This window comes from Strix uralensis, chromosome 8 (genome assembly GCF_047716275.1).
Source record: "Strix uralensis isolate ZFMK-TIS-50842 chromosome 8, bStrUra1, whole genome shotgun sequence".
Lineage (NCBI taxonomy): Eukaryota > Metazoa > Chordata > Aves > Strigiformes > Strigidae > Strix > Strix uralensis.
In genome coordinates, this window is record NC_133979.1 from 14,343,806 (window position 1) to 14,371,719 (window position 27,914).

A 27,914-nucleotide genomic window follows, 5' to 3' on the forward strand; every position below is an offset into this window, starting at 1 on the left:
ATATTTGCATTTGCCAATTGAAGAAAAGAGTAAAGTAAAAGTTTAATTTGGCCTCTGGTATTTTATTTATATAAGTTTTGAATGCTGAGCTGACACTCTTGCTGTTTGTCTATATGGTTTTCCCATTGCCAAGGATGTAATCGTGTTCAGCAGCTCTCTTCTACCCTCATCCTGTGTGAGTCAACAAAGGAGAAAACCAGCGGGATACTGAACTGAATGGTTTAACTGAATACTCACTTTGGAATAAAGGATTGAGATAAGTACATGTTCTGCCAGGGTTGCATATGATAACAGTTTTTGCTACCCAGAAATCTACAGGTAGAGGGTAACCTCAAGTTTAGAATAATAGAAAAAAGAGCTCAACAGGGTATCAAGAAGTCACCCACTTCATTCCCTAATACCAAAGCAGGATCATACCTAAACTGAGAGGTTTTTTTCTGGCCTGTTCTTGAAGACCTTCTGTGGTATTTCTCAGCAGTTGCAGACCACAAACTTACAAATTTTGTCCTAATGACTGATTTGAATCTTCAAGTATGTTGTTTTTTCTTAGTTATCCCAAAGATCTTAACAAACAGATAAGCAAGATTCGTGGCTTGATCTTTACCTCTTAGCAATTGTTGTGCAAGCCATCATTTCTGTATCTGCAAATTTACATGATCTATTTTACAGGGTTAATTCCATGCCACCCGAGATACAAGAAAAAGGAATTATATACACATGTTTTAAGACTACTTCACCTCTGCAGAAACTCTGCACGTGCTATCACTATGAGCATGGGGATCCAGCTAGCTTGATCAAAGGTCAAATGAAATCATAAACTCATGCTTTGAACTATATAGTTGATCTTCTGCAATGACTCAATAAAACTGTTTCCTCTCCAGAATATTCCAAGGTCCCTGCTGTCTATTAAATAATTTTCAGACCAAACTTAAGAAAAATTTCAAAAGCTTCCTTATCCAGACACTCTACTTATCGAACTGAGAGTAACACTCACAATAGTGATAATTCCATCTTTCCAAATAGCCCATTTCTCCCAAAGCACTCCAAAACTCTGAAACAAACAAATCAATGAAACTCTCCCAAAGAAGATGACACTGAGTGGAGTTCTCTATTTTCTACATCGTGAGAAAGGAAAAAGAGTTAAAGGCTTCCTGAAGTCTACTGGGATTTTGTTCCTGTTCTCAAGCAGAAGGTACTCATAACATGATGAATGACAGGAAAGAATTCCAACAGGGAGAGAAATAACAATTTATTGTAGAAGAGGAATGATTAAGGAGTGTGACAGGGAAAAGAAATATGATTTCAGAAGAGACGCCCAAGGATGAGTTTCAGAAAGGTACTTCTGCTTTCCTGATGGTCAGTGTTCTCATAAGGTGTTTACATAGATAGGGTACAGATAAGTAAAATGTCATGTAATCTAGGGCAGTGGCAAGATTAAATTACACCAAGAGCCGTAAAGCATTGCAGGAATACATTTCTGCAATATAACTTAGTCACAACCTCCAGCATAACCCTAGAACAGGCCATTTTTCAGATTTGAAGTCTGACGTGATTTTGAATGTTACTCAGTTGACTCAGAGATGCAAATATCAATTCAGAACTGCAGCTTTTCTCAGGGGAATTTAGGTCAACAGTATCAAATGGATTATGCTCATTATAACTAAAATTGAATGTAATTTAATGAGAAATCCAAGTATAAGAGCACTTGGCCAACACACATCAACAACATTTATTCTACAGCTTTGGTATTCATGAGACTACAGCAGAGAAGGTGCATGATTTGGATCATAACAATGTCAAAGTAAAACCAAATCATTTTAAGTAGAATTATGATAGGGAGGAAAAAGATGTGGTGTTGGTCCAAGCCCAAAAGCAAAGCCTGAGAATATGAAAAGTCCAGTTTGGCACATGACATTGCAGAGACCAGGCCCCAGGACACTTTACAAATCTTAGTAACAAGGTCCACTTCTTCAAATCCAATTTGTGTGTGTCTGTTTGGCTCTTTTGCAAGCCCAGTTTGCTCCCAGATCCTGGTATTTCATGACAAAAGGAAGTGGACTACCCTGTTTTAGCTGCCAAGTAAACTTGGTCTTGGGAAAGTATTCTAGATCCTAGAAAACAATATGTGTTGACTTTGGAAAGCTCATGGGATAGTAGTCATGGAAGATGAGAAGTAGGACACTGGTGACTGCAGGGCTTCATTCAAAGTAGAGGAATAACAGAACTAAGGAGAGAAAAGCTACAGGCTACATGCAAGAACTTTTGGATTTGTTTTCTAGGAGCTCAACTATAGTCCTCAAAATCCAGCTATATTACCTTTTTCAGGTGGTCCAAGGAGTTTATAAGCAATATTAAAAAGACTCATGCAGTGGTCATCAACACATTCTTTACAATTATGCCTAATTAAATTTACTGGATTATTGGTGTTTCTCCTCAATATTTAGAATGTCTGTAAGGGGTTTAATGGTGACTATATAGGCTTAGGAGGCTTGCCTATTGAGTGCACCTTTCGGATAATTTGAGAAACCCTTAGAATATTGAAGAAGAATAAGTTATATCAAAAACACAAGAATGAATATTTTAAGAGTTAAATTCATAAGGAGCTTTCTTTTCACTATTCCCATGGTCTAATGTAATACTGAGCAGACCATGCTGAGGGATAATTTACTGGACCACATCCTGCTTCCATTGAAATTAATGGCATAAAAGTCACTGACGTAAGTAGGTCCAGGGTGGTGCTTGCCATGGAAAACTACTGAGTTAATGAGAAAGGCAAGCAAGGAACAAGTTTTCAAGGAAAAAAGGAATTTCATATACAGTTTGACTAGATGTATTTAATCTGCTTACTTTCACACAAAATATTTTACAAGATCAACAATGATGGCAAAAATATCTTCTAGTTCTCTGTATAAACAACTTGATTTTTTTTTTTTTCAGACAGCAGTTCAATGTGAAGCCCAGGAGCTTAAGTCATTTTTCAAATTCTACATGATTTATAATATTACTGGATTTGTGATTTAAAGGACATCAGGAAAAAAACCAACAGGATTTATACATGGAAAAACGTTTTGCATCTTTGCAGGTTTTTTTTTTGTTCACTTGTTTTTTAAGAAAATTTTCTGTCTATACAAAGAGGATACTTTAAATGACAGCAAATGTATAATCTACCTGCTTTGTTGTTACTTAATTTAATTATGGTATGTGCATTCACTGCTGGCACAGATACATATTGAACACTGCAGGCAGTATTTCAGGAATGCACAATCCTTTAAAGATTTTTTTTTTCTTTTTTCCTCAGCAACTGATGAAAAATTTGGACTTTTAGAGACAAGATTGGCCAAATGACAAGGTTAATTACTGTGGCTAAAAGGTAATGGGGCATTCAAGTATGTTTGATACACAAGACATGTCCTGAATAGCTGAACTGTCCTAAGAAATGACAGTCTGGGGCTGGGGAGCAGTTTTGTTTTGTTTTGATTCTTTTTGTTTTGTTTTTTTTTTTTTTTTGTTTAGAGCAGGTGTTTTTTGGTTTTGTTGGTTTTTTTTGTTTTTTTGTTTTGTTTTTTTTTTAAGATGGCAGTTCTATGATATTTGTATTGCTCTAAAATCTCATTATTAAAAATCACAATGTAAGGAAGGTTATAAATAGTTTCCTAGGAAATGTGTTAAAGAATCCAAATATGGGAGGATACAGGAATATGTATTTATATGTATCTGAATATTGGTAGAATGTTTACATGATACGGGTGCAAAATAAAACCAATTCTCCATTTTCATCTTAAAAATGCAGCTACCATGTATTTTACTGTACATAAATGTAATTATCGTTAGATGGAATCAGCTACTAGCTGCATGTAATCATATCTCTACTAGTCTCTTGAAAATATATAAGGATCTTCAAAAGCAGAAAAAAACCTGAAAAGATATACCCCTTTCAAACTCCATTTTGAATTGAGGATGGTAATTCTATACTGAAACTGTTTGTGTTCAATAATTTGAGAACACTATTGGTTTAGGATTGAGCAGCTCCATTAAGAAGTTCGGGCATTGATGGAAGTCTTCCCCTGTCACAGAGGGGTATAAATTGGATCTGGTGTTTAAACAATCACTCTTTTACATCAGGTAACTTTGTTCATTAAGGAAAGTGGGTATGAATTTTGTTTAGTATTGATAGAATACATTTTTTGTATAAAGACCATTCAATTTTTAGAAACTTTAAAACAAAAAGAAAGAATGATTTGTGGATCATAGGGCCATGATGCAGTTGGAAGCTAGTGGGATCTGATAAGATTTTTAGGAAAAAGGATAGAGAAAATTTCTTCTATCATATTTATATCCTTTCTAAAGTGCAAGTTTTACCCTGTCATATATGGTGTTTTAATACTGGGTGGTTATAAAATTATACAATAAGAAAACACCAGGGCAACTACAGCTACAAAATGACATAATTTGTTATTATTGTGACAAGCATGAGAAAGTGCTTTGAACTATCAGTTTTAGATATAAGTTTTTGTAATACTGTTTACATATTTTACATGAAAAATATCATGAGAGAAAGTATTATGGCAGTGGATTTATCCAAACAGCTTTGAAGGATTTCCATTGCACTGGGTACATCTTCATGGTAGACTTTTTGATGATATGATGACATACAATATGAAGAGTTAGATTTGGGATGAAACTTGTCATATTGATTCACAATCACACAGAAGTTTGTCTTTTTTTCCTTTGTAAATTTTCAAGTAAATAGCTTCTCCCTTCACTTCAACAAACAAGGCTGAAATTACCCAAGTTAAACAGAACGATCACTGTATTTTCAGTCCTCACGAATCCATGCAAAATGAGATTTCTACAGAAGTGAATCTGTATAGATATAGAATATATTCTGGGCTCTCTGTCACTGAATTAAATTGATACCAGTCAGGCTGATGTTATTAATTTATTAATCAGTGAGTCAACTGATTGGAAAACTAGCAATGTTGAACTTGGAGTTTGGTCACTGGTGAGAGCCACCTGAGGTGGGACAGCCTATGGCTGCAGGAGTTTACCACCTGGGAGTCTGCCACATGGAAAGCCTGCCATGGAACTGCACAGCCTGGAAGCTCAGCCCTTGACTTCCATGCTTTTGGCTCTTCTGCAGAAGAGCTGGAATTCCCAAAGTCTTGAATCAAAATCTGCCAGTCAGACCTACATCTCCCAAGGCCTTCTACTTGGGTCTTGCTACAGTTAGAACACTTGAGGCTCTTGTTCCTCTGCTTCTTTGGCAGAGCCAGCAGTCCTGGCTCCTCACACAGGGTAATCTGTGCTGTGGCCCAGATCCTTTGTGGCCTCTGACCTGGATAACCAGCCAGGCTGGCCAAAGAGGCAAAAGACTTCCTAGGGCAGCAGAAATCTGGCTGTTGCAGGTGAACTCTTTTGACACCTTGACATTCCAGACAAGGATTTTAACAAATTAAAAACTCTTGACCACAGCTTGAGTTTGACAACCTGACTTTTCCCAAAGCCACACCTGAACAAGCACAGGCATGATGGTGTGATTTTCATAAATTTAATGAATGCTTGATGTTACTAAGGACCATAAGGAGCTCACACTGAGGCCATTATGGTATACTACAATACATTCACAGTCTATTCAGTGCCTTGCCCAGATGACGTAAAAAGAAGCAATTAAAACATCAACAATTAATTTTGCCCCAATCCAGTCCTTTTGAAACCAAGGTTGGAGGCCTCTGGGGCATGCCCTTCTATCAAGAACAGCAGTGGCAGCACAGGGCTGGGGACCAGTATCAGGCACAGTAGTCTGAGAAGTGGACAGCACTGGGTAGGAAGGAAACGCAGCCGGAGCAGCTGGGGAATACATTGATTCATTGCATCCGGCTGTTCTCTTTCGACAGCAGCCTCTGCTGCCAAAGCTGCTGTGGAGCCCCTGGGGGAAACTAAAACTACCCTTCCCTAGTGTAACCCTCATGGGAGAACAGTACTTGAAGTGCCTCACTTAACCCCTCAAAAGCAAGTAAATGAAAGGCTTCCTGTAAAATAAATTCCAGTGCTACTCACCCTGCTGTGCTTAGCTTGTCTGGAGGTCTCAGAACAGTGGGTGATCTTACATACATTACTTATGTGCTGCAGGACTGTGCATCTACAGCCATCATAGCCTGAGTTAAGAACAGCAATACCATTAACAACCTTGCCTTTCCTTCCTTGTGATGAGTTTCCATTAATGGTAATTTAACACAATTTGTTTATGATTCTCCAAAGATTCAGCATTCAAGTTTGGTCTAAATCAGCATGAAAGAGCAGATGCTTAGAAAAACCACTTGAGACTGCAGAACTGGGCTGGAAATCTCATTTAAATATGAATTGCTTTCATAATAGGCCCGATTCATCTTTGTCCTACACTGGGGCAGGGGACCATGCAGTTGCTGCATGGGAAATCTTGCCACTGCAAGCTCTGTCTTGCTAAAATTTCATAACTCTCTACCTCCTTGCAAGAGCTTTTCACAATGACTTCTAGGGGTGTTTTTATAGCTTGGCAGGAGTTTTTAACTGGTTTGAACTTGAATGCTCTGCAGTTAGCTGGACTCCTAAAATTCCTTAGTTCAGCAAACAAATATTTTCTCCCACATTCTTCACAGGCTATGTGTATACGCAGAGATGATTTCAGATCAGCAGTTCTTTCTTGTCTGGCTACACTAAAGAGCCTCACAATAAAAAATTCCCTTAGTCCTGGTTTAAGGAGCAGGGCAGAAAATTCTAAAAGAAGGAAAGGCATGTTTCTACATATTCAAAACACACTTATGTTGAGTTTCAGAGAATGGACAAGGTTTGGAGAGGTTAATATTATCTAAAGTGCTTTCCTCACCTCTTGCTGGTATTTTCAGACATTACAAATTAAACATGAAAAGCATGTATTATTGGGTAAGTGCCAGTGATGAAATTGTCATTTGCTTAGCCACAAAGAACAACCTGCCTCTTCAACAGTTGAAGTATCAAAAAACCAAAATCTATAATTTGTGAACAATCATATGTGAAGAATCAGGGTGGGGAGAATCTTAAAGAGTGCTAGTCCTTGGCTAGAAGCAAACCATTTACCCATACAAACATCTGCAGGAATTTGAGAATAAAAAAAGAACACGGTGGTCAGAGGGAAAGGGGGGAATAGATACTTGTTAAGTGGCCCTGTCCCACCTTTTGCCCAGCACTTCCCCCCACCTCCTCTGTAGACCAAGGGGTCTACATACACTGCAGACAGCAGCAATACATCCCCTCCACTCCCCCCGAGGAGATCTCAGACCTGCACTGACCAGCAGAGACTCAACAAGAAACCTTCAGAGTTATGCAGCTGCAAGTGAGGAGCTTCAGTTTGGATGTCCAAACCCCCAATTAGTTATTTATTGTCTGGCTGACACCCCTTCCCTGAGTGGGTCATGAGAGGAAGACCTGTTCTATGAAGATTCACCCCTTCTATTACAGGCAAAACTCAAAGCTGGTCAGGCATCCCCTGCTGATGTGGTAAGCAAGGTCTCAGGGTACCTGTCAAGGGTGCAGGTGAAGAGCACAACCCACATTACAGCTCAGGCACTGGGGACTGGGAGCTGCCACTCACTCTTCAGGGAAGCAGACCATAACTTCCTTGCACCTAGAACACTCCAGGCTTCCCTTCTGCCTTCCTCCTAGGAAGGTGGCATTAATTCACCAGCTGAGCACCTAGCTTGATGAGCTGTTAAAATGAAAAGCTAAAGAAAGAGAACGACTGTAGCAGAGTAATGTCAGAGACAGCAAAATGAAAAAAATCCAGGATGAAGATGGCCTGCTGGAGTGATCAGAGTGACTTTGGAGGTGAGGAGTGATAACTGGATGAATTCGCAGGAAAACTGGGTTATAGACACTGAATAGGAGGGGATAAAACAATAATTCCATTTTCAGTTCCAGTCATACGCAACTCCTGGTTAGCCATACTGTGAACTCAAACAGCCCAAGTCTCCCAACTGACAGGATGTGAACGAGTGAGATGTCACCACTCAAATCTAAACATTTTAGTCCCAAGCAAGAGATAAGACAGAAGGAAAACAGCTTAGCAATCAGTTTGATCAAGGGGGAAGAAAAGTTTCCAGGCAGCAGTTTCCCAAATTTCAAAACAAAAAAGATATTTATTCAGAAAACACAGCCAGGAAATGCATCACCACTTTACAGCTTATATATGAAAACCACTATGGCGCCATCATGGTATGGGAAAACAAGATGTGAAAAAAGGGGGTAGTGAGAGACAACACAGCTTGAATGAGGCAGAGGAACATTAAGCATTATCTGATGAGCTTTATCGGACTTGCTATAAGCATGCATCAAAGACTGTGATAAGAAATAGCTCTGTTCTCTGTCAGGATATGGACTTATCGTTCAGTCACACAAGACCAAATTCTGGGGTCTTGAACACCATGTGGCAGCAGTAGCACGGCATTCCCACTCTGCTGGGGAGCCAGGGCTGGAAGCACCCAGGTGCTCGTGGAGGATTGTCACTGTGCTTGCTGCTCTGGGAGCCCCCCGCAGAGCACAACAGGCTGTTTCAAGTATTTAATGCCAGTGACACGGTGAGGCATGCGAGTTCATCGAACAGATGGCACATGGTGGTGAACACAAATCAGGGAGTACATGGAGCTCTGTAATGATGTATAAAGTAACTAAAATAATCCAGGCACAGAGCTAGTTGTATGTTAAAGGTACTTTTAATTGAAGTTGACCATCATTTTGTTTGGGGTGGTTCATATTACACATTTGGGAGCCAGAAACGAAGATCCAATTGCTGAATTCCTCTCTAGAGTGGGCAGACAGGTGTGTTTGAACTAAAGAGCAAGCTCAGGTTCATCTCTAATTCTGAAGGCTTTTCCCCAGCTGACCTGCTCCATCACTGCTTCTTGTGGCAGGCTCTGAAATAGCACAACTGTTTCTCCATTTACTTCTGAGTGAAGAGAACATACTCATGTTTAAGTGTGTGAAAAGTCTGTTTCCATAACAGGGCCTGACCTCAAACTCACTAATGTCCAAGGAGAAACTCCCATTAACCTACATCTTTGCTTTTATAGAAGCAAAGGGGCAAAACCTGCCAAGAGAAGAAGTCAAGAATGAAGACCACATTGCTCTTCCTTTCCTCACCCCACACAGCTCTAATTACAAAGATTCAACCTCAACATCCTGGCAGACACCCTTTGGCAATCTTACTACTCAAGGATTAGACAGAATGTAATTGAGACACATCATGTTTCTTGGTTTGCCTCCTTCAAAAACATGGAATTTAAACAAGGTAAAGTGCAGCTGAATAGGAATATGCCGGATTGGAACTGCCAGCAGTATGTAGGTGTCAATGTTTTTCCTGAATGCTACCAGCAGAAGGGTTTTAGAAACTTCCTTGTTATTAAATAACATCATTCCCAATCCAGCTTTCACTTTTGTTGCTAACTAACTTGTTTTCACTGAAACTCATCCTTTAACTGGAAAGTAAAACACCACATGCACAATCAGAATATTTTTGTTTAAGGGAAAGCAAGCAGCACAGCGGTCCCTTACTGAGAGGGATTTGCCAGTGGATGACTATGCCCCCTGAACAACTGAATGGGCAACCCAAGTAGAAATTCTGTTTCAGCACTACAAAGAGAACTGTATTTAAAAAAAACCAAAAAACCCCATGAAACCAAACCTTATAGCCAGACAATATCTGCACCATAATTGCTTGCAGACTTCCCATTGCATTTTCCATTTACCATAACATTGGCATAGAATTGGCACCATGAAAATAGATGTATCAGAATGTGAGGCTGAAATCTTGATTACATTGTTTAACCCTTTCTTCAGTTTATATAAATAAATGTCATTATTTATGCTGTGTACACATATCCCCCCAATACTCCAGTAGCCACTGTATAATAGCATTCAGTAAAATAAGACTCAAAGTTGTTGTTTGATTCCCAGTGCACCTGGTTCTTGTTATTTCCAACACTAATTTCTAAAAACTCTGTTTGCAGAACTTTCTGAACCAAAATACAAAAACTCCATATGGCACATTCTGGTATTTGTCTAAATCCAAACTTTCTTTTGCATATTATATCAGAATCTATAAACCGTCTTCTTATACAGAGAAAGTAGTTCCCCAGTAGCTGCAAAGAGATTGTGTGCTACCATGCACCAAATCTTGGGATCTGTCTGAACTGCATCCAACAGATGTTAAATGCATATAAAGAAAGGCAGTATAATCATATCAGGATTATTCCATCCGTATCTAATCCCCACCAGCTACTAGATGGGTGTCTCCTACAGCCAGTTACACAAGGGTCATCACTCTCAGGTTGTGATATGTCTGGCTTCTTCAACAATACCCCATCTAATGGCCAGTGAAACACAAGGCTGGAAGTCAGTATGAACATGAGTTCCTAGGTCTCATGTTTCCAGACTACCTTCCTGGCCCTGGGGAGATAAACTCTGTCAGTTTACATTTACCACTTTAGCAGCATATTTGGAAGGAAAATGAAAAACTGAACTCTACTGAAAAGGTTTTTGCTAAATCATGATATAACACGATTTAAGAGCTTTAGTAGGAAATCTTTATTTGGGCAACAGGGACAGATCCATATATAGAAGGGACAGCTGGGCTCATCATTGTTTAACTAGAAGTCCCTCTTCATGCTCTTGAATCTGCTACTTAATAGGTGGTACATTATGAAGTGCAGGTGTAGTTGTACTATATTATCTTCAATAAATTTTGTCCTTTGAAAAATAATTTGCTGTAACATATCTGAAACAGTATTAAAAATATTTCTTGCTTTTAGCTTTGAGATCTGCATTATGTTCCATTTTGGATGTAAAAAGCAGAATACAATAAAAGATGTGGTGAAATTGCTTTGAGCGAAGTAATAGCTCAAATAACATGGAAGGCCATAAAACAGTGACTACAGAAGTTATTTTTTTCCATTGTGGAACAGTATTCATTGATTTCTGAAACCACAGGCTAATTAAGCTCTGAGTGGACAAAATACTTTAAGGAGTCTAGTCTGGGCATCAGAGACGATGAGTTCATGATGTACTTTTGTCAAACCTAAGTTACAGTACTCAAGACAAGAGTAGCTTGATGAAATTTGATTGCCAGTACTATTCAGGAGGTTAGATGAGGTGGCCTAATGCTAGTCTATGAGATGCATAGATCTATATTGCTCTAAGTTAATATTAAGGTTAGATCATTAAAAGAAGATAACACCAATAGCAAATAATAGATTTTTTTTAAAAAAATATTTATTTTATTGTTAAAGTCAATACTGTTTCATTCTTGTCAAACATTACATGTGAACTAACCATATTCTATAGTGGCCAACATAGCTTTCCTGTGGCTTAGTGACATTGTGTTTTTTATATTAGCTCTATTTGTAAGTTATCCTATTTGAATGCTCTGGAATTCAATAGCTTCACTACTGGATAATAAACTAATTCACAAAAGGAAATAATTTCAATCTATAACTGGGAAAAGCCATTAATTACTGGAAAACATCCAGTCTCCAAACCTGAAGATATCAAATATGGTCTGGCAAGGAGGAGACAATTAGACTGAGGAATTCTACCCCGAGGGAAAACATGCCAGCATTACTTCAGCTTAGACTAATGACTTCAACAATAACCACTGAAGTATTTCCAGCTACTGTCAATGCTGTAAGTATTTAACTCCATAGTGTAAATGTCTTAACTACTGACAGTGATATTCTCAGAGACTGACCCCAGCAGTTAGTTTCTAATAACAAAAGTCACTATAAAAACTTTCAGTGTTTGGTGTTGTCCTGTGTCATTTGCCCCCCACTTTTTTTTTTTTTCCTTCTGATATGAATTAAAGCTAAATGTAGTGATGCAAGTGGAATTAGAGGTTATAAAACTCAGGAGTTTGGTCTCTGGTACTTCTCAGACTCAGTTAAAGGATTGCAGATTTTTGGGTAATCATAGTCATTTACCATATAATACTCAGATATCATCTTAATGGAATTTACTAATTTGAAAATATATAGCCCTCTTCCTTTCTGGAGCAACATCTTCCAAAACCCAGACTGCTCTAAAGGCCGTATTTCCTGTTTCATCTCCCCCTCCTGAATTCTACAGCTTTGAAGTGATGTAGTCCATGGTCTTCTCATGCCAAATGGTCTTGATAGAAAGAACGGTCCAGAAAGAGCATACAATCTGGCAAACTTTAGCTCCATGACAAATGGCAGAACAAGTTAACCCACTCAGGTTCCTTAATGGATTTTGAATGTGAGAAGAGCATATAGCATCCTACTTTAAAGTGACTTCCCTTGCTGACTACACCAACTGCTCTGCTCTTCAATAGTTATTACATACCAGGTTGAAATATTCTGTTCATTCATAATTACTGTTGTCCACAGTAATTTTGTCATTTTGTCACTTTGTCATTTTCTAGTGAAGGTGTTTATTCTTAGATACAGGGGCTAAGGACTTTATTATCCCAAAGATATGAAACATGCTTAGTAGGCAAAAATATGAAAGTTCCATTAAAAACATATCTACAGTTTGGACAGAAGTAATACTTATAACAGGGAATAATGTTGAAACATGGCACAAGTCAGAACTGAAAACACTTTTAAGTTTGCCTACCATAATACAACCTGCCACAAAAACTGTTATTATGTGCATTTTATCCCTGGGAGTAGTGACAGGCAGGAGGGTGTAGATATGTTGTATAAACACTGTGTATTTTCCAGCAACTGGAGATATGCATGTACGCCTCAATGGAGGGCTGCACCGAGCTCCGAGGCAGGTTGTACTGCAGGCAGTTAGTGCTGCTCAATAGCCAGGCTAATTAGCCTTTTAAACACAGTCTCTATTAGCCTGGACATAGCAGCATGCTGCAGAGCCACACTGCTTGCTATTGCTTGACATGGTTTATTCAGTACTGCACTGTGTCAGCTCAGCAGACACTTGGAGACAAAGTCCCAATTACAAAACACAGAGAAAACACTGTTGCCACTGATTAAAGCGAGGGGTGTAATTTACATACTAAGAGAGCAGAAGCCACAGAATAGGGAGATTGTCATAAGGTACTGAATAAATGCATGTAAGCAGATTTCCACGGACTGCCATACTGAGGATCTGTCAGAGAGGGAGGCCCTGCAGAAACCTTCACTAGTATTTTTCCAATTATTACTCATCTGCAAAGCTCTCGGTTGGAAATGCTAAAAACTTGTTTCCCAAGCAAATCACTCAAAAAAAGAATGTAGCTGCTTTTCATTTATTGAAATAAACCTCTCAAAGTAAGTGCCTAAATCTAAGTTCAAGCAAACATAATCAAGATAAACATCTTGATTATCAAATAGACTGAACTTGTAGAAATCTACCCAGTGCTTCTGCAACACGTTAAGTATCCCTGAAAATTGGGCCATTTATTAGATATGTGGAGAAGCGCTGCAAGCATCATTTTTTAAAGTGTTGGACAAGAAACTGGTTTAGCAAAAAGCAGCAGTAAAGACTGTTACTTTATTTTTAATCCAGGAAAACTATGACATCATGTATCAAATGTTTTATTCATTAAAAAAAGTCATTGCCTTTTGCCCTCTGCACCCATCTCTTGATGTATCAGCACAGGCAGTTCTATAGGATATCCTTAGTTTTGCTCCAGAAGTCCCAGCTCAGTCAAGATACTGAAGATCCCAGAATAGTTTGCTGGGAAAGGTTCTCTGAGCTTGGATTTGTTGCAAACTTTATGTTACAGTAAGTATTAAACATTTATTTTGTTTATTCAGTCAAGTGGAGTAGGTTTACATCTCAAATCTAAATACAGATATGCACAGAGAAAAGTAGTGTTTAAAAAATATTTATTTTAAAATGGCCAAGCTGTTAAATATGAAGATACTGGATTAGAGCTTAAATTCTTACTGTAGCTGCCTTGGCTCCAGATCAGGCACCATGAAGTCATCTCCAGGATCTCCTTCAGAGACTCATTGAAAGATCTGGAATAGGGGACAGCTGAAGACAGGGAAAAGGGCATGTTGGGGAATGGGACAGCAGCACACACTGTTGGAAAAAGGGTAAAGCCATGCTTTGGAAAGGCTGACTCAGAAATTTGAGTAAGGAGAGGGCATTTCTTTCCTCTTAACTGGCAACATCCATGTTACATCTGTCAGAGGCAAGTTAGAGGCCTTAACTCAACCCTGTGAGTTAAGGCCCAGGAAAGAAGCAAAGATTATTTTCTAAGCAGGTCCAGTTTTAAGCCATTAAACTCCAAGATAATGGTGGGTTTCTTGAGGAGCAACAAGTTTCTTTAGAACTTCACTCAGTGCCTGTTTTAGCCAAAGGCTGCACTGTTGTGTTGTTTTATGTTTAAACATACCCTACTCTGACAAGCCACTGAAGCCTTTAAAGTCTTCTCATCTTTATTGCAGACAGTACTTTGATGTCAGTGCCAGAAAAGGTCAACATAAGAACTTCAGAATTAGACTTGTTTACATCCAACATACAATACAAATAAATGAATGTGGCAAGGACATCCCAGGCAGATTAAATAAGGCCATGTTTTTCTAGTTCTACTCAAAGTGGTTTTGTTTTTGCCAACCATTGTTGATTCGATGATGACATTGCTTGCAATGAAATTCACTTATTGAAGCGCTTTCGCCCTCAAAATGTTTCATCAATCATAGCCCAGAAGGGCTCTGTCATAGGGTAATTGCAACTTGGCGTACCAACAAAGAGCATCCAAACATCCTCAGCTTCCTTATCTATACAATGGGCAGGGATGACAGCCATTTTATTAGCTGAGATATTGTTACCCCCATCAGATAAAATAGTGTGTTTTGTTGCTTTGATGTTTTCTGTCACCATAGTAGAGCTGTCGTTTTCAACTGCATGTTTAAAGAACTGCTGTGGTGGCAGCTTATGTTCCTTCACAATAACACTGCCTACAAACATCTTGGAGAGAGGCAAGGGGTATACTAATTGCACTTTATCAGAAAGAGATGGGAAGAGCAAACAGAGTTTCTGCCACAGTTATTTCTAGTCAAGACATAATTGTGGAGTCATCTCTTGTCTACATTTGTTTCCTTGAGGAAGAAAAGATCACTGGAGAGTGAATTCCCTCTGAATAGACAGCCAATTGAGAAGACACCCAAAAACTATTTCAGCCATCTCTCTTCTCCTGCCTCCACATACAGTATTATTAAACCACTAAATATTCTGTGGATTAAAATAAAATTTGGGGTAACTGCTTATATTTAACTCTTCTCCACAATAACAACTATTATAGCACTCAAAAATATGTATCTTACTTCCACATGCTTGGTTAGATCATGCAGACTTTGAAGGCTAACAAAAAAAATCTGTCATACAGAGCAATATGCAAACCCATTTAATTTTCTATTTAAATCCTTCCTCAGAGTGGACTCCTCCTGAATTTCAAAACAGCGAGCCTGTTAACCAAACTCTGAAGGTAGAAAAGTCTGCTTGTCGACACCAGGCTTATCTCACTGTACTATCACTTGGGCAATAATTATATGAAGTGCTGTAGACACAATTTAATAATTCAACATTTGCCAGCTGCTACCAAAGACTTCCCATCTATACTAAGCACAGGGAAAGGCTGTGGACTCTCCAATAGACTGCATGAAAAATACTGTCCACATCTTTTATGTCAGCAGTGCTTTAGCACACCAATTTTTGCTGAGGGATGTTGTTGGAATGATAATAGGAGCAGCACAATTAGAAGTCATCAGCCCAGCAGGATATCTCATCTTTGGTGGGTACTCAGCAAGACGTTGCCCCTGATAACAAAGGGCAAAATAGGCAAGTGTAAACTGTTCTGGCAAATACAGGCATCTCTATTGACCTTCATAGTTCTACACATAAAATATGCCTCTAGGGAGTCAAGAGGCATTTTCACTGGCACTGAATCCAACAGCCCTGACATAATGACAACCCAACCCCTCTCCCCCAAGTAATTCCAGGTGAGTTCTGCCACATTTTTTCAGATATATCTTGCTCTTTCTTCTCTTGGAAGGCAGATCCTGCTCCTCCCTTTACACAGTAGTCTCCTGATTTTCCACCTTCGTCTATGTTCCTGAAGCCACCTTCACAACTGGAGGTTGTAAGCTGGATGCACCCTTGAAGATGTGACCTTGAGAGACTTACAGGTTTCATTTTCATTTATTGACTTTGCTATAGACTGTGGGTGGAAGCCTGGGGAATCACTTAACCTGCCTTTGTCTCAGTTCCCCATCTACAAAATCCTTTCTTCTACCTTGTCTGTTTTGATTTAAACAAAACAGACTCACACTCCCAAAGGTGACATGTATTTCGATAGCAATATGAACTCATTTGGCACCTTGATCTTATTTGGGTAAATGTAAACTAAATAACGAATCCTAAGAAATGAAACAAACTGAAACTTCCTTTCAAGCACTGCTCTCCAGAATGTTTTTGCTTTGAGTGAAGGATGGTGCAAGAGTAAGTTGCATAGTTAGAAGAGTACCTTATTTCTCCACTAACAAGCGGACCTAAAAAGGATATTCTGTCATGGATTCAGCTAGTTGTGAGATTTAACCTTGAATACCTTTTTTGATATCACAGAGAAGTTCTACATTGCACATTCTTGTTTATAAGCTCAGTGGTCCCATTGCTGAGCACTGGAGATGGCCTGGAGACACGGAGAGGTGGTACTCCAGCCCAGTCAATGGATGCTCTCCTTGCAGTAACTAACACATCTTTCTCAAGCAGACCAAACCCTTCCCTAAAGCAAAGATTCTTCCCCACGGAAAAAAATTTCTAGCATGGAATTCAAGATAAAAATTGTGACCAAGAAAGAGGGTTGTGATAGTCTATTTTGAGCAGAATTACTTGTTATTTTTAAGCATCAATGGGCACCTCAAGACTACAGTACTCAGTACTTTAGAAACGCCTTCAGTATGTGGAATGAATACTTTCACAATATTCAGTATATTTTTACTTAAAGTTTTAATTCTGAAGTCACATTAACAACTCTGATACTCAAAGGTTACACAAGACAAAACAAAATTCATGTTTCGAACTCCTAGCAACACTATTTTAAATAAAATCACATTTTTATGTTTCCAGTTTGCAGGCTACACATACACCTGAGATCTGATTCACAGTTGTATAACTTGGCAACAAAGCTTCTGCAAATCCAGTGGTCCCACTCATTAAATTCTAGTGGTTCTCTCATTAAATTCTTTAGTATTCCAATTTTGCATACACACCCTGGGTATACCACATATCCAACCTCTTCAAAATTAATAAAATATTAAGAATTACATAATTGTGCTACCTCATTTTATTAACATGTTTTAAAAACCCTCCTCACAAGAATTTGACATGATAAGCTAACAATAAAAAGAATAGAGACTAGCAAATAGTTACTGGGAAAATCAAGGGCAGAGAATTACTCATTTCATTATCCATACGTGTTCCTTCAAACAACACCTACTGCCACACTTCAGACTTACAGCTCTGACTAACACCTATTGACAGACTTAACTCATGACTGCCTACCTGCTTCACAGGGAAAGTAACTATATAAGGGTCCCACCTTGCTGTCTGCATTTAAAAACATGGAAGCACTTACCCTTTCTTCTTTTTTTCTCCTTCTGCTGCTTATTGCCATGATACCTGCCTATATTCTGAAGTAGACTGTCAGTGGAAATCTCAGTGCTCTTTCCATTTCCTTCCCTTTTAATAGCTAGTTCAAGAAAGAGGTAGTAAATTGGCATCTGGAGTATTGGGGCCCAGGAAACTACTCAGCTGCAATTGAAATCTGGTGTGTGTCAGGTGTGACAAGTTCTGGGAAAAAATCAGAAACTTCCACAAACGAACTGCAACTGCCAGAATCACAGCATGGTGATGAAAGGGGCTCTTCAATGAACAGAGTTCTCCTTGGTCACTTATAAAGGATTATTCAGTTATCTAATAACTAAACCTTTAGATAATAAAATATTTTTTAAAAGGAGGAGGGGAAAAAACAGCAACATGGACTTTGCTTGAGCAGATGTAAAACTGACACATCTGCCTCCCTCGATACTAGTAAATTGGCTCTTTCAATATGTTTCATTTGTTCTCCTGCCAATTGCTGATCTCTTGTCAATTTACTCTCAAACTTGGAAGGAAATTAAATGGTTTGATGACATATTGGTTTCTGTATTTTATCTTTGAAATGCAAAATATATATTTCAATGATCTTAGAAATGTTTCACATCTTTGAAATCTTTGCAGTTGTAAGATGTTGGTCTTGATCCCCATCTGGAACATAAGGGCATAACTCTACCTAACTGAATTAAGTTATGCAGTTTATCACAGCTGGTGATCTTGTCCATAGTTTTTCCACAGATTAACACAGAACATGTCATATACTTATTTAGAAATATGCAGTGTGAAAGGGGGTGACTCCATATACGCTTTAGGCATGCTTGAAAATAGCTATACTAGATGATTGCCTGAAAATGCTTCCTAATAGCCTTAAATACTCAAAATGAAACGACGGAACTGTCATCACAGCAAATCACACAAGGAAAGAAAAATGATAGCAGCATTAACTGCATCAGCCACCTGCTCTATAAAGGTTATTAAAATGATGGAAACAGTATGCTGGCTATGCCATACATTCAGGCTAAAACCCCCAGCAGGTCCAATATTCCATGCTACAAGTTGTAATTTATATGCCTATAATTTATATTATACTATAATTTATACAACATTTATCAGAATGTTGGCTGGAAAAGACTGGCTACTGACTGGGGTACTCTAATTCCTTGCTCTGTGGCTACTTACTTCTTTAGTCACAGTTTGACAAGAGGATTTTGGCACCAAAAGCAGGACTTTGACAAATGCCTGTGTTGTGCTCCCTGATATGCTCGGGACTGCCTTGACCCTGCCAGTGATAACCAGCCCAGTCTCTATTTTTTAGCTATGCCTCAATTCAACTGGGAACTCTTTGCCAAGGGGATGAGGCCCTATAAACATAATATGCCTAACACACCTATGGGAACCTGCACTATGCTCAAGGCAGCTGCAGTCACTTTTATTCAAACACAGGAAGAAGAAAAGTAGAAAGAGAAGGAGGTAGTGGCAACGTTCTCTTCATAAACAGTGTTTTAGCGTTCAGGAGTTTAAAGGCAGTCCTAAACAAAGCCACTCTCCCCTGGTCTTGAAAAGCACCCTAATCACCCAGCCGCAGGCAGTACCTCATCAGAAACATCCCCGATCCCTCCTACTGACGCTACTCCAGTTGGCAAAAGCAATTCAATCATCCCGAGCCCATGAGCACCTGTCTCCAGCCAGGCAGATAGTGTCTTCATGCAGGAGTCTTGATTTCAAGTTCCTGCCCTAGGGATGCCTAATGTATTTTACCCAAGAATTGTTTAAAGTAAAATAATCTGTCATATAAATGAATGAAAAGGGGCTCATTTTCAGAGCCACTGCCACTATGGATGGCCAATATAGATGAAAGCGCTTACATTTAGGCATTCTTGACTGAAAACAATGGCTTCCTTCTCTTTATGCTAAATTTATCCATCTGTAAAGCAGACACATTACAGTTTACCTAACTCAGAGAAATGGGATAATACAACTTTGGCAAAAGAAAGGCTCCATCACATTGCTTTACTAGACATAAAAAGGTAATATGAATATATGATTTTAAATCAACATTAAGATAGTGTAGACTCTGGGACATTTCTGATATTGCTTTGTCTGGGTAATGTAATTCATTTTCTAACAGGTCTCTTGCTGTGCTTGATATTCTACAGAGCCAGCCTGTGTTACAAGATGTACATAGCTAATCTGCTGAGAAAAGAAATCATAAACACCACTTTATCCTGCATTATTTTATTCATGAGAGCATTATTCCAATCTGTGAAATCTTGAAGTATGGCTTAGATCCTGGGATCATATAGCCATGCTGACATTCCCCAAGTTACTCTACTTTAAACATTCTTTAATTCCAGAGGAGAAAAGTGGTGCAAAATCTTTAAGGTTCACATATCTGTTTTAAAACTTCCTTGTCATTTTTTCCCCTTTTTTTCTTTCTTTTGTTTCATAGTTATATAAGGAAAAAATCTCATTATACTATTCCACATGCTTTCCTAAGTGGATAGTCTTAGGAGCTGCTGGACTAAAATTTCTGTAATATGTACAAAGTGTCCACACATTCCTTATAAGTCAGCCATCACATATTTTTGGTAGCATTGTTTTCACAGGATAATCCTTAATGATATACAAAATGAAACCTGTTATCTCTTTAATGAATGTGTTTTAAAGTCCAAGGATAAGCATAGGTAAGTGACACATAGAAGATAGTAAAGATTTGCAGAGCAGTAACAAGAGCTGGCAGAAAGGAAAACTAGTTTCTTTAGAAGTGGCTTCTCCAGGGTCATCTCACAATATAATTTAACTGTATGAATCCACATTTGTGTGGTATACATAAATTAGTACTAAAACTTCATTAGACACCATCCCTAGAAATTATTTAGAGAGCTGGATCCCAAGGTCATGCAGACATTGACCAGAAGATCTTGCTAGATCAGATGCTGAGAGCTGTTTCCCATGACAGTCCTGGGTACTAAGCCACAGTTAAATGTCTGTCTTGTCACAGATTTATTCTGTGTGTGCTTGAAACTGAACCATGTCACATATTTGGCAGGAAATGTAATCCCTCCACAAAGACGATTTGATCCTTGGTGTGATCCTGCTGTTCTCAGGCAAGAATAGCTCTCGGTAAAGCCAGTGCAAGGTCTGTCCATGTATTTCTATTTTGAGTAAGGGACCAGCCCCGACCATGGGGTTACAAGAGCAGAAGCTCCTGTCCCCAATAATCCACGTGGCCCAGATGGCATGAGGAGAGATGGGCTACAGACACAAACTGCACAGTGCACAAACATGATGCCTACATCTGAATTCATACAGAGAGACTGGATTATTTTTTAAATTGTTTTCCAAAGCCCCAAGTGGCATGGGATGCAAACAACAGCACAGGAATTACTATGAAAGATAGCAAGGCATGACTCCTGGTTTATACAACACCGGATAAAATCACTGAATGAATGACATTTTAAGGATCCTCCCCTAGAGCAAACAGCTCCAGAATTCCCCTGTCAAATTGACTCCCAGTGTTGACACTCTCTTTGACTTCCCCTGCTCCTTTCTTCTGTTCAGACCATCATGACAGTCCTCTGCCTCCTAACAGCCATGTCATACCTTTCTGTCCTTTCTCTCTGACTGTATTGCCTATTCCTTGTGCTCTGGTGGTACTCCTCACATGCAATGCCTCATTACTGAAGGGTGTGCACTTGGGATATACTACCCACTTTGCCTTAAAACCCTAGGTGTGAATCTCAGCAACTGCTCAAAGTCTTCCAAGAGAAAGGAGAAGAGAGGGAGAGTGAACCTGCAGTTATCTTCTGGTATGACTGCTCTCAATCTCTTCTAAAATAATGGAATAAATATTATGAGTGTAAAAATCATCTGGAACAACAGGGGAAGCATGACCAATAGTTTGTATTTTCAAAGAACAGACCATGCCAGACAAATGTAATTGTTTCTTCATCACTTTCTGGGTTAGTGTACAGAAGGAACAGAGTGGCTGCAGTATATCTGGGCTGTAGTATAGCATTTGATACAGTGGCTCACAAATTCTTATTAGAAAAATAATTTATAATGTCTTGGATAAAAATGCTGTCATGTGGATTGAAAACTGGCTGAAGAAATGTAAACAAAGGATAATGAGTCATGACAAACAGCACTGCGCTGAGCTGTGAAGAGGTATCCAGTTGGGTTGCCACAGGAGTTGGTGTTAAGCCCAGTTTTATTTTACATATTTATTAATACCCTGGAAAAAGAGATGTACAGCCTGAGAATTAAATTCACAGACGATATTAAATTACTAGATGTTGTTAACACCAATCAGGACAGAGATATTATAGAGAGGGAAAGCAGAGAGGATGGGAATAGGAAGAGTCAGTGACCAGATCTACCTATACAAATATGTGAGAGAGGGTTTTATGTCCCACCTGATAATAACGGGAGCCCACTGACATATCAGCCAAAAGCAGCTTACATCTGGTTTGTCAAAGGCTGGAGCAGAGAAATAGCAACAAAACCAGCTAGGAGATAATTATTAATTATGACATTTCCCCAAAAGATCCCAGAAAAGGCTTCACTCTCATTTTCTAATTCAATGTTTGGGATTTTCTAAGATTTTGTCTGGTTACATGCAATGGAGTAGCATATAGCAATGTAATACAAAGTCATCTGTCTTCACATCACTATATTATGTCACTTTTCTGAGGAGAAATCAGTGGTAAAAATCTTGCTGTTTTCTTTGTATACCTTGTTTACTTACACTATTAACCTGAAGAGAACAGAAGTAGTAAAAACTGACACAGAGGTAATAAACTCTTTCAAGAATTTCACTCTCCACAAGCAACTCAACTCCCCCAAATTGAATCTGCTTAGAGGTGTAAAAACAAAATAAATTCTCTAGCTATTTGCAGCAGCTGCCTAATAGATCCCACATTACAGAATGAAAAAAGATTTTTTTTTCAAGCACTAGGCTCTGTGTGCTATGGAAAAACCTGTGAAAGTATTCCATTGTCCTAATCTATTTTAGTGAAACTATTGTAGAGTGTTTAACTACAGCATATTTTTATTTATTTCTTTTCCATTTGCAGGACACATTTGCATGATGAATTGGATATGGATCTAAATTTGGTGAATTAAGGTTTTGGACCTTTTATATAGATTAAAGGAATTCAGATAGTTTCAATGCCTTTTAAATGTACATAGACACTATGATCTATGTACGCGTGTTCTTTTATAAAGAATCTTTCCCTACTAATTTATAGCCCAAGGAGTAGAAAAATCTAAATAGACTGTAGGTCTAACCAGACTCTTCAGTTCAAATAAAATTTTGCCTCTTAAGATAACATTATGTTGTTCAAAATGAAGCCAAGCAAAATAGATAGGAACATCTCACATAAAAATGCTTTGGAATACTTGCAGTAAAAAAACCATTCCACAAGACCTGTAACTGTAGAGATCTGACTTCCTACCATTTTACATCTCGAGTTTGCTTGACTTTGATGGCTAGGGAAATGCAAACTCAAGGTCAAATTATTTTCATGGCCCAATCCAAAGTAAAATTACGCTTCCATGTGGATTCTTCAGTATATGTGAATTTACAGTATAACTTTTCACATCAAGTTATATAGGCAAAACGTTCAACTTTTTAAAAAACTTTTTTTTTTTTTTAATTTAGTGGAAGACAACTGAGTTCAAAAGGTACACTTCAATGTCATTCCCACAGAAAACCTTAACTCATCAGGTAAAATAAAGCCCCCCATTAAAGATTTCATTATTCCCTACTTTCCTTCCTGGCTGGTAAAGACTGATATGGAAAACTGGAGAAAAATCAACCTGAGAGGGCATAAGTAATGCACATGGAGATGCTTTCAGGTTGCTTCAAGTCATGACAGAGGACAACTTCAGCAAACAAGTGAAAAATGTGTCTGGCTCCAAGTACAAATGCTGAATGCTTGAGGATCTGATTTCAGACATGGCATGGCACAGAGCAGAGTCCGTCAATGACTGCTGTAAGAGATTAAATGAATCAGCTTTTTAAAATATCTATCATTGCCACTTGCTACTATTTTTTCATATAAGTATTCCAAAAGAGACTACTAAGGGAGCAAGGTTAAAAATTTCCAGGAGGACTTTAGTTGTAGTAGTATCCAAGTAAATATAAATTTTGGTTTTGTACAATGCTATTACTTGCATGACATAAAACAGTTGTGTGTGGATGCTTTATTTTTTTAAGGGAATGTTACATCACATAAAATTCTTAGGACTGGCAAGGGAAAAATCCCCGGGTCTGAGTCTCATTTGATGAAAATTGCTGTAGTTAATTTGAATTTAGAGAATGCATTTTAAAGATTATTAAAAGTCATTTAAATGGGTTCTATTATATTATAATTTTCTCTTCTGTCTCAATAATTGAACACATCTTTTCTGTGGAATATTTGCAGATACTTTTCCTTCCCCCAAAATTTGTACAGAAGTTAAACCCAAATTTGCCTAGAAAAGTTATGTTGAGCTTGTTTCTGGCAGTGATCCAGCAGCACCTTTATATCTACATGACATTGTGATTATCTCACAAATTCACAATACTTTATTTCTGAACCATATTATTTTCCATAGAGGCAACATCCTCAGTGCTAGTCTGAATGCTCTGAATGTTAAGTGTCTGGCTCTGGCTGGATTCTCTACATTTTCTGTCTGTGAACACGTAGCACATGGCCCTTGATTACTGCTTTTAAATTGATCTGTGTCTGCTATGAAAATATATTGCTTCATAAAAGTCTTTCAGAGTATCAGCTTCCAAATTAATGATTTTTCTCTCAAGCTCTGACTTTGAGAGCTTACAGTACAGAATTGTGCAGTCCAGCTACTTGAATCAAATTGAAATCCATCCATCTGCAATTCAGATCCAAATTCTTTCAGTGCTGTTGGCTCATCTCTAGGTAAAGAGCAGCTGTTGTCCTGTTAAAGTGACTGTAAATAATTCTAACTTCAAGCTTCAAGAGTGAAATTCCCCCTGCTTCACTGGGGACCACTTAATCCCCAGGATGTTCCTGGATTTGGTCTTCACCTGGTGGGAGCTGCATAACTCTGCTGTAATCGGTAGAGCTGTGCTGCTTTACACCAGGTAAAGATCTCGCCCCGGCAGAGCCAGCGCAGAGGAGCGCAGTGCTGCGTGCCAGCTCTGCAGCCAACAGGGCAGCATGCAGGGATGTGGGGTCCTTATGCTGGGCCAGAACCCCTGACTTCTTATGTTAATTGAACAGGGCACTTGCACCTATATACTCCAGGTGACTAGGTGGAACAGGCTAGGGGTTCTTTCTTGTGCTGTGATGATCTTTCATTTTTCATCCCCCATAAGCCTCTTACCGTGTTTTTTTGAGGGTTACATGCGTTCTGTAACACAAACAGTACCACACCAGAGACAGACTTGTTTACAGCAGAGATTCAATAAAGTGTCTGAAGGAAGAATTTTCCAATGAAAAGAGATGGGCCCTAACCAAGAAGGAAGGTACTTGTGTTAAAGCAACTATATCAGAATAGCAGATGAATCATGATGCAATAGCACTATTTGAAAGGATGTTTTGAATGGAGCTGTCAGCAAGTATTTTAATAGCAAGTCTTCAATTTCTTCTTTATGGGGTTTTTAACCACCGAGAAGAAAACATAAGTAACAAGGAGGGATTTAGGAATTGTTCAGTGTTTGGCTGTTCAAAGAAAGGAAAAGAGCCCTCCACATGCATTGCAGCTAATGAAAATTGCCATTATGGGGTTTTTTCCTCCATTTGCGGATGTTAAACACTGTAATAATGCAAAGTCCTTATGATTTTCTAAATCTTCTCAATAAGGAGGATATTATCTACTTATTTAATTACTGAATCTCTGACGGCAAGGAGCTGCTACCACCAGCAGCTCCAGCTCATTCACATAGTTCCCCTCCCTAATTAAAGGGTCTTTGCAGTTAAAAATAAAGTAATAAATCAATCAAAAGCCCAAACTGCCAACAGATGATAGAAAAAAAAAAAGCACTTCAGGGACAGATTTTCAATTGCTCAGCACCCACAACTGGGATTATTCTTTTGAAACAACTCAGTCCTCCTTCAGGCACCTAGGATAAAGCCAGACAGTTCAAAAGTGCTCAACATATATTTCTTTGGAAAATCCACCCCCAACTGTGGCTTTATGTCCTACAGCCATTGTGGCTTGCAAGAGTCAATCGTAAGTCACCTCCCTGTTGGAGGAAAGTCATCAGCATCACCTCTTCTGCAGGAAACTATAATAAAATACATTACTGTACTCATCCATGCTCTTGCCATTGCTTACTGCAACAAGAACAGAGGCAGCAGGTGTATCAAGAGACTATTTTTACCACATTGCCAGTGAAAGCAGCGATAGTCCTGCACTTGGTTTTCTGTTGCAGCACTCAAAACCAGATGTTTATATTGCAGCAAAGACCCCTTACTAGTTTGAATATCAAGCTCAAATTTGAATGCTGCTGTCTGCCTGCCATTCCTTGAGGTTAATGTGCCATTGTCAGGTTAAAAGTTTTCTGAATGTTCATCAGTCTAAGGCCAAAACCAGAGTAATAATTCAAGAGCACTTTACAGCTAATAAAAGCTGCAATAGCTTTCTCTGAGAACAGAGAATACAGCCCAGAGGCCTTTTAGCACATCTTTCCCCTCCAACAAGAAGCATTTGGGGGGATTAGCATACTACCTGTTTATTCAAGAGGTTGTACAAAAAGTTCAGTTAACAGTTCTTTTCTTTGCAGCCCACAGCTGTGTAAATATTATCCCAACCTCTCCTTTGACATCCATCTAAGCTTCAGACCTCAAGTGCAAAATGATACAAATGAAGCTCAACACTTCTGTAGCCCACCACTGTGTCCTGACACACCTAGGACTGAATATATAGCTTCTGCTGTGAGAGCAGTGATGCTGTATGATGCACCCCTGAAGTGACCTCATTTTCTAAAGACAGCTTTCCTAAGAATTTCCTAGATTTTAACCATGGAACTGAGTGTGATGAAAGCTTTGTGAAATCAATGTACCAAGAATTGCGTGACAACCCTAAAAAAGCAGCCAAATCACAGTTCTGCATCATTTACAACTGTTACCCCGCATAGTTTCTATTTTGATTGGCGCAGATGAAAAGCTGTGTTAAGTTTTAGAAACTTCTCCTCATCTCTGCTTTCAAGTCAATACACTTTTGAAGGCTATTTGCCTTTCCCATTTTCTCTGTGGTAGTTAAGGAGATGAAATTCTTTCTGTATGCACCAGATATCCCTTACACAATGGGACAGAAATATTGATATTTTTATACTGCACAGTGGGTCATATTTATGAATTGATGCATGCTTCATCATATCTCTAAATAATGAAACGTTTTGGATAGGTACAAAGGGCCCGAACATGTTCATCTGAGTACCTCCAGTTTCCACTGATCTCCCTTCTGAATTTCTTACAGGCTGATTTTGAAAAGGTAGAGCTTCCTTGGCATCAATGCTACCCACCAAAATGATTTATTCAAGACAAAAAAGTAAGGCAAAGCCTCCACTCTAATACAATTTTCCACCTACTCCTTTCCTATCACCACAAAGAATTGATGCAAGGCTCAGAGCTCCTATTTAGGCCCACAGAGCTTAGCTGAATGTCTCTTTCAGTTCATGCCAACATCCTGAAGAGTTTCTCTGGCGTTTTTTTAGAGCCTCTGATGTTACAGAGATCAGTGATGAAGACCTTAATGCAATGCAGAGATCACTGCTACAATAACTCCCTACCCCCATGACACTCCTGACTCAAGCTGTGAGCCAGGGCTATGCTGCCCTCAGCTCATTTGAACTTTGGGGATACCCAAAAACCATTACAACATTAGGAGGGCAGTGAGGACCACTGGACTGTCTCCCAACCTGGGACTGAGCATGAGAAGAATGGGGGAATGGACCTGCAGCTCCTCTGTGCAGATGGGGCAGGAGAGAGGCAGTCATCTCCTGGTGCAGGATGAATTCACCTTTTCTCTTAGTCTTCCTCTGGTAAATTTCTGGGAATGAAAACTGCAATACCTCAGCCTAATTTCACATTCTTTAAAACTGAGATTCAGACACTTTGCCACAAATAAATATTAAATATATAAACATGCAAGTCACCATCTATGCTTATGTTCTCTTTCAGTGTAACTTATGTAGATTGCTGCCTATGTGCATAGCTTTTATTACAAATAAAACATAAAAGCCAATGCACATCCTGAAGAGCTATTTTTCTTTATTGCAACACCATTACATGAAGTCTACTAACATAAACAAAGAT

At 38.8% G+C, this 27,914-nt stretch overlaps 1 protein-coding gene across 2 annotated transcripts in view; it reads right to left on the bottom strand.

The window, feature by feature from the left end:
- The window catches only part of ADGRL4 (adhesion G protein-coupled receptor L4), a 75,378-nt gene that overhangs the window by 36,455 nt on the left and 11,009 nt on the right, over positions 1–27,914 (bottom strand). The window lies entirely within an intron of this gene.